Source organism: Ascaphus truei (assembly GCF_040206685.1).
Source record: "Ascaphus truei isolate aAscTru1 chromosome 13 unlocalized genomic scaffold, aAscTru1.hap1 SUPER_13_unloc_3, whole genome shotgun sequence".
In the NCBI taxonomy this organism is placed as follows: domain Eukaryota; kingdom Metazoa; phylum Chordata; class Amphibia; order Anura; family Ascaphidae; genus Ascaphus; species Ascaphus truei.
This window is the reverse complement of record NW_027453847.1, coordinates 441,105-449,533: the sequence shown is the minus strand read 5'-3', so window position 1 is coordinate 449,533 and position 8,429 is coordinate 441,105.

Sequence of the window (8,429 nt, the reverse complement as noted above, 5' to 3'; positions counted from 1 at the left end):
GTGTACTATCAAAATACATATAGAAGAATGAATAAGCTAGGGGATATAAGGCAATAAGCTGCAATATATACAAATAACACAGTTAAGTATAGGCAAAATATGAATATACACACATACAAAAAAACATATATACATGTATGTAATAATAAAAGAATTATATAATTATTAGTTAGAAAAATACATATAACAAGACAATTTATTGATTAAAAATTATATTAAACAAAACAATTTATTAATTAAAAAATGCTAAGAAAGCAATAAAAACATGTTAAAAAAGTGCAAATGTGTCTTGTGCCTGTGAATAAACAACAGCAAATTGCATGCCCTAGTGGATGAAAATAGAGGTCATGCTGTTTTAACATACAATACATTTCTATATAATGAAATAGAAGATATATGCATTATAGATAACTGTCATTAATTTGTCTATAACGTGGTTTGGATGAATACATAGTAGACAATACTGTGGCAGCATTAATGATATTCAAAATACCTCAAGTACATTTTATTTAGACAAATTGGAAACACTTTAACTAAAATAGAATAGACAGAGAAAACTCTTCTTTGATGTAGATCTCATGTCACGGAGATTAATTCACATAAGGCAATGTTTATGCTTTGTAAAAATGCGAATAAATCCCAATAGAGTGTCACTGATAATATTTTTGGATTTTTTATATAAAAATACAATGAGCAAGAATATATTGTTTTGAGATGATTTTAGTAATAAATTATTATTTTATAATATATTTATATATATTTATAATTAATTCTTATTTAAGAAAGTGGATGATGTTCCATTCTACATTCATCCCATCAGGGAACCTTGTTTTTAATATGAATATCCAGTAGGACTCTCTACAATCTAATATTTTTACAGTGTTACCCCCTCTTTCTTTTTTGATTATCTTCTCAATGCCCACGAATGAAAAGCTGTTAATGCCCCCCTGCCCATATTCCGAAAAATGTTCACAGGATGTTCCATATCTTTTTTACGTATCAATCTACAATGTTCCTGCATCCTTATTTTTAATGCCCTTGTGGTCCTGCCGACATATCTCTTCCCACAGCCACAAGTGATGAGATAAACTACAAAGGTAGTGTTACAATTGATGAAATTGTGTATAGTGTAACGTTTGTGTGGACTGTGGGAAAAGACATGCCGAGCAGGTTTCATGAATTGACACATGTTACAATGATTGCATCTGAAGGATCCTTTGGTCAAAAAACGGTCTGAATCTTTAACTGGCGTTGATACCACGCTAGGGGATAGGAATGTAGCCAATGTCTTGGCTCTTCTGTATACAAATTTTGGACCCTTATCTGTATATTCCCAAAGAATTGAGCACCATTCCAAACACACATACTATGATCTATGCTCAGCAATGTGTGACTGAGCAAGCAGAGATTAAATAGGAGGACTGGAGCAATGAGAGTGAGAGGCGGAACGAAGGTGCGGCCCCCGCGGGAGCTGTGATTGGACGCAGAGCACAGGAGACAGGTGGGCATTGTTACGGGTGTTGTCTCGCAGCTGGGGAGTGGTTCACGATTGTCGCGTAAGCGCGCCGCGCATGAGTGACGCGTGACGCGAACGGGGTGTGGGAGCAAGCTCCATAGAGGTGTTTGAAAACCTCCGTGTGCGCGCACGTTTTGTTGCCGGTCATTTGATTAGATGAGTTATTAAAAGCAAATTGTGTAGTTACTGTACCCTCTCTCCAGTTCATTTATTTTTTCGTTCCGGTTGTGCATCGCACATTTTTCACTTTGTACTATCTACCTAGCGAACAGAACACCAAAAGGTGTCCTGCAGCAACCCACAGGAGCAGGATTGAACTGATGAACCCTTTCATAACCGTGAGTCTCCACTTTGTTATTATTGAGGATTCCGTCTATGATATAGGGGACTAGCAAGTCTACAGTTATTGATTTAAGAAGTTAACTAGGTGCCATTCCATGTAAACATTTACAGCTGATTTGTGATAGCTCAATAACAGAGCAGAACCAGCCAGATGCCATCTTTTCTGCATGTATATACTGTAAACCCCTAGACTGATCATTTACACCATTTATAAGTGGAGTTGGTAAGGATACCTTTCTATTTATGAGACAAAGGATTGGACATTACTGTAGTGTTTTTGATTTAAACAAACAGGGCCCCAAATCTACTGTTGGGATTGTTTTTTGGAGCCCCAGATTTGGTCTTTGGACTTGTTTTTGTCATAGTTTATAGACTGCTTGCTCACTGGATTGATTGTACTTAACATGTCATACCAAAATATTACACAACATATGAATTTATAGTCACAAATACATTTTGCGAGAGTGTACGCAACAGCTCTACTCTGGGGGCCATGATGTTCACTTTTAAATGTCACATCTTCTTTAATATACACTAATGCAACATAGAGCGCTCCCAGATGGTATCGAATTGGTCTAACTGGATCAATACGAGGCTCCCAACATGTTTCACAGACTCTCTTTAGTGTTAAGTTGGGTAAGGATTTTAAAAGAACGATCTACCTGTTGGAGGACATGGGGAAGAAATTATACAACGGTTGAATTAAGCCAAAAAATTAAATGGCACCTATATTGGGTTTGGCCACGTTGTTAACCACCGGATTCAAATAATGAGAACTATATGGTACATAAAACGCACATGGATTTATGTTCAATATGTCTTAGAATTCCATTACGCTTTCCCCGCATATTTGCAGCATTGTCATAGCTTTGGCCCTGCATATTTTCTACATTTATATTGAGAACCAATAGTTCTTTTATTATCCGATCACTTAAGATGATGTCATTTCAGCCAAAAAAAAAAATGGAAGCCATCACATGGTACATCCACCAATCAGATTGGTGGATGTATCATTTGCCGGTCAAATGTGACGTCACAGGCCTTATATAAAGTCTGTCACGTCGTATTTGATTCTAAGAAGCCGTCCGATCAACATCTCCCAGACATGTGAAGAAGAAAAAAAGAACTACCCACCCTCCCCGTGACTTTCTTTCACTCCCCCCATAGCTTTCTTTCATCCCCCCTCCCCATGTCTCTCTTTCACCCCCCCCTTGTCTCTCTATCGCCTCCCTCCCCATGTCTCTCTTTCACCCCGCTCCCAATGGCTCTCTTTCATCCCCCTCTCTGTCTCTTGCACCCCCTCCCCGTGTTTCTCTATCACCTCCCCTCTCCATGTCTCTCTTTCACCCCCCCATGTCGCTTATTTACCCCGCCCATGCCTCTTTCACCCCATTCCATCCCCATGTCTCTCACCCCCTCCCCATGTCTCTCTTTCACCTCCCCTTCCCTCCCCATGTCGCTCTTTCACCCCCCCCCCATTTTCCATGCCTCTTTCACCATCCCCATGTCTGTTTCAACCCCCCTCCCCATGTCTCTCCACCCCCGGCTCCCCATATCTCTTCACCCCCCCTCCCCATGTCTCTTTCACTCCCTCCCCATGTCTCTTTCACCCCCCTCCCTAAGACTCTCTTTCACCCCCTCTCCATGTCTCTTTTTTACCCCCTCCACATGTCTCTTTCACCCCCATCCCCTCGCCATGTCTCTCCTTCAACCCCCCTCCCCTCGCCATTTCCCTCACCCCTCCACCTTCCCTCCACATGTCATACACACACACACACACACACACACTCACACTGCACCCAGTCAGAGAATGAGCTGCGCAGCATAACGCCACCTAATGGCTGGAGGAGAAATTGCAGTGGCAGACCCTACTTTTCTCTCTGCTCCTGGTAAAATCGGGACATAGTGTAGCAGAAGTAGTCGGGGCAGGAGACATTAGATAAAAAATCTGGACTGTCCCAGGTCATCGGTCACCCTATGTCAGTGCCACATTGGTCTGCAGCTATTTCCTCTCTGTCATTGACCAGGTGATTCTGTCTGGGTAACGACAGAGACTGTTGATGCTTCCTGTGCCGAAGTCCATCTGTTGTTTCAACACCGTGCAAGCAGGAAATGCAGTAGCACCGCAGCATAGCCACCGCTCTGACATTCTGTCATATTGCTAAGGCATCAGAAGCTGTATTGGCCTCTTCTTCAATACTCTGCATACACAGAGTAGCACGTCTACCGGGGGTCTTGCTGCTGAGCCAGAAGGGCTAATATATTGCTTACAATGTCCTTGCAACTGTAGATACAGCCACAACTTAAAAAGCAAAAAATGAGATTTTCAGTAGTGAAGGTGACCGTCGTAGCTTCTCCCGGCATTGCTGCGGTTAGTTCATGACTTCCGAATGGGACCACGTACAGCGACGTATAAGTGTGGCTACATCTGTATGTAGGAATGACAACGAGAGCCTTAAAAAAAGATACTCTTTGAACATGAGACTGTAGGAGGAATGTCCTCCAAACCAAGTGCATCAAAGTGTGAGATCTGATAGTCATAAGTGAATAAGCAAGCTTAAGCGGACCCTGGGATAGGTAAGTAAGCACAAACAACTAGGAGTGTCTTGATTGCAGAGCTCATTAACAGGTTAACTGCTGCCAATGGTGTAACAAAAACCTAATCTGAACTAACCGGTGGATATGAACATCAGTGTGAACAGCAGGTCTCTATCTGGCAGCAACCTTAGAGCAAGATATGAATATCCAGTGATATAATGATGTAGTTCTTACTCACATGGGTTTTGTTTGTACAGTATGCCGTCCCAGAGGCGTGCATCCAGCTGGTATACAATGCAGACAGGAATCCTCGTGGAAAAAGTGAAGCACAGCCGGTCCAAGAAGAAAACAATCCGGGGCTAAGTGAATGAATTAAAAATATTCTTTATTGGGGGTGCACAGCATGGTGGCGCAGGGGATTTGCCTCTGTGTCCAGATACTCTTTGAGGAAGCGCTATCTCAGCGCGAAACATATCAGAGGCATATCCCCTGCGCCACCATGCTGTGCACCCCCAATAAAGAATATATTTAATTCATTCGCTTAGCCCCGGATTGTTTTCTTCTTGGACCGGCTGTGCTTCACTTTTTCCACGAGGATTTCTGTCTACTCTTTGAATATGTGGGTAACATACAGAATGCTAGTCAGGACCAGATCCAATGGGTATTGAATGTTATGGGATGTAAAAGATCAAAATGGGTATTAAAATGGCGAGCGGGGGCAGCTTGGAAAACTCCTTACTAAGAATAGAAAGTCGGAGCTGGATATATTCTTGCCTCCCTATTCTAATAAAGTCTTACACCAGAAATTATAGCAGATAAACTGTTTTATTTGCAGATTGCAAACGCACAATGTTTCGGGGATCTCCCATCGTCAGGTGCAACACAGTTTATCATGCTATAATGTCTGGTGTAAGGCTTTCTTAGAATAGGGAAGCAAGAAGATATCCAGCACCAAGTTTACAGTGGCGACACTGTTTATCCTCATACGGCCGTCACCGCGGTTAAAAAAACCCACGGGCGCCATGCGGCAGTACCCCGCCGCGAACCGGGAAGGTTCGCGGCCGCTTTCCAGCGCCTCGGGCGCTTTCAATAGAAAGCGCCATAGCGCTTTTCTATTGAGCCGCGGGAAAGTCAGGGGAACGTGCGAGGAGCGCGCACGCAACTGTCGGCGACATGCCCGTCACGTGCCCGGCCAGCTCCCATCTTTTGTTAGACTAAGCTGTGCCGGTGCAGTAACTGTGTCAGAAGTGGGATCCCAGACACTCTTACCTGCACCTTACAAATAAAAAGGACACCCACCACAATGATCTAATAGGAGTGTGGTAAGATCAAAAACCTTATCCTGACTATGAAGAATAGGATGTCAGTTAATTTTATTGATGGACATGGTCACCACTAATACATTTAAAAACTACTATTACTGTGCATCTGTATTATTTTTTTTAGTATAATGCTACTAGTAGTAGTACTTTTGTTTTAAACAACTCTGTATTAAAATTTTAATGTATCATAATGTAACAATCAATCAATCAAGTCACATCCCCTTCCTCTTCTGAAACAGACTATGGCACCTCCCCCCTCCACTTTTTTTTGATCCCTGCCCTCTCCCTAGCTGTGCAAAACTCAATTGTATCCAGTGACTATCTGGTCACATGATCTTCCCCAGAGAACTTTGCATCTTTGGTCCTCTTCTGCTGCACTGGCACCATTTAGTGAACCCCCGAGCCGAATCTTCACCGATCGATCCCAACTTAGCTAATTACTTATCAATGAGTGGTTTGTATTGATGCACATATTAAAGGGATTTTTTTATTTTTAAACGACAGCTTGGACTGCTGCTTTAAAGGTGGGCAGAATAAGTTTGGAAACACACAAACCCCCTGTAAACTCAAATCCAAACCCACCTCACCATATATATTTGTCTTAAGGAGTGCTACTGGGTATGTGACATTGTACAGTATAAACACAAGGAAGAGAAGCCCAATGCAACATGATCCTCCGCCGACTTAAATTTAACATGTCAAAAACAGAACTCCTTATATTTCATGCCAAACCTGGCCCTACTACCTCCTTCCACATTACTGTTGGAAGTACTACTCTTCATCCAATAGCCCAAGCACGCTGCTTAGGGGTCTCAGACTACTCTCTCACATTCTACTCTCACATTCAAAAGGTAGCTAAACCTGTCGTTTTTTCCTCCGCAATATTACAAAGATACGCCCTTCCACTGTTGCTCAACAGCTAAAACTCTGACACAGACCCTAATTCTCTCCCATCTCGATTACTGGAACCTTCTGCTGTCCGGCCTTACTGCCTCTCACCTGTCTCCCCTACAATCTATCCTAAACGCTGCTGCCAGAATCACTCTACTCTTTCCTAAATCTGTCTCAGCGTCTCCCCTGCTGAAATCACTCTCCTGGCTTCCTATCAAATCCTGTATCTCACACTCAATTCTCCTCCTCACTTTTAAAGCTTTACACTCTTCTGCCCCTCCTTACAGCTCAGCTCTAATTTCTCGCTATGCACCATCCCGACTCTTGCGATCCGCCCAAGGATGTCTTCTATTTACCCCTTTTGTATCTAAAACCCTCTCTCGCCTGAAAACTTTCTCACTGACTGCCCCTCACCTCTGGAATGCCCTTCCCCTCAATACCCGACTAGCACCCTATCTATCCACCTTTAAGACCCACATTCTAACACATCTGCTTAAAGAAGCATGTGAGTAGCTCCGTGGGTGATACTATAGACCGCATACATAAAGCTTGGCCCCTTGCAGACGCACTTACCAGAACGCCCTCCTACTGTCTCTGTATGTTCCACCTACCAATTAGATTGTAAGCTCTTCGGAGCAGGGACTCCTTTTCCTAAATGTTACTTTTATGTCTGAAGCACTTATTCCCATGATCTGTTATTTGTATTATTTATATGATTGTCACGTGTATTACTGCAGTGAAGCGCTATCTACATAAATGGCGCTATATAAATAAAGACATACAGTACATACATCCAACATGACAAAGTATATACTGTAGTTAAATATTTATTTGTTTCTATCTCATAAGTGGGGTCTGACTTACCTTACCTCTCTCTCTCTCGTATCATCAAGAGGTTAATCTAAAGTTAATTTGCAGAATTTCAATAACCCTTGGCATTTGTAAATAATTTATTTAGTAAATAAAGAGTTCACATAAAAATAGATACATTTTATTGAAGAGTTTTAAATATATTCTTAGTAAAATATGTTACAAACTGACTTAAAAATATAAATCTTATTTACAGATATTCATAGAGCTTGGCACCAGTTACAGATTAGTCAGGGTTTGTTTTTTGTTTTTTTAGGGCTTAAGTATCTCATGGGGGGATGAAGTCTGGATGGTTCTTATCCGTAACGTTTAGAGATGTTCTCCTTCTCCTCTCTCTGTCCAGGTGGAATAGGTATGGAGACCTCAAGCTCTTGGAGAGGCTGTTGACAGAAGGATTGAGTGGAGTTGTCCACTCTACTGGGTACATTGATAGGAAGCTGCAGGTTAGAAAGCTGGTGCTGCTGGTTAGAAAGCTGGTGCTGCTGCTTGAAAGGAGCTGGAATGGGGATAGTGGTTTGGCTGATCTTTTTAATGCATGTCATTGCAGCTTTCCGTTTTATGGATATCACTGGGAAGTGTTTGGGATTCTCTATAACTGAAGCTCTGTTTTCCCCACTTTGTTTGATTTCACTGGTTTTAATGCCAGGAGCTGGAATGGGGATAGTGGTTTGGCTGAACTTTTCAATGCATCTTACTGCAGCTTCCTGTTCTATGGATATCACTGGGAAGTGTTTGGGATTCTCTATAACTGAAGCTTTGTTTTTCCCACGTTGTTTGATTTCACTGGTTTTAATGTCAGGTCTTGTGTACTCATGTATTTTAAATAGCCTAGGCCTGGCATTAATACCGACTCCTTCATTTCCAGAAATACTGCTCTGTTTTTTGACCATCCACATTTTAATCCCATCAGTAGGAGGCCACTGAACATGAGAAGCAGAAGTCTGGCTTTG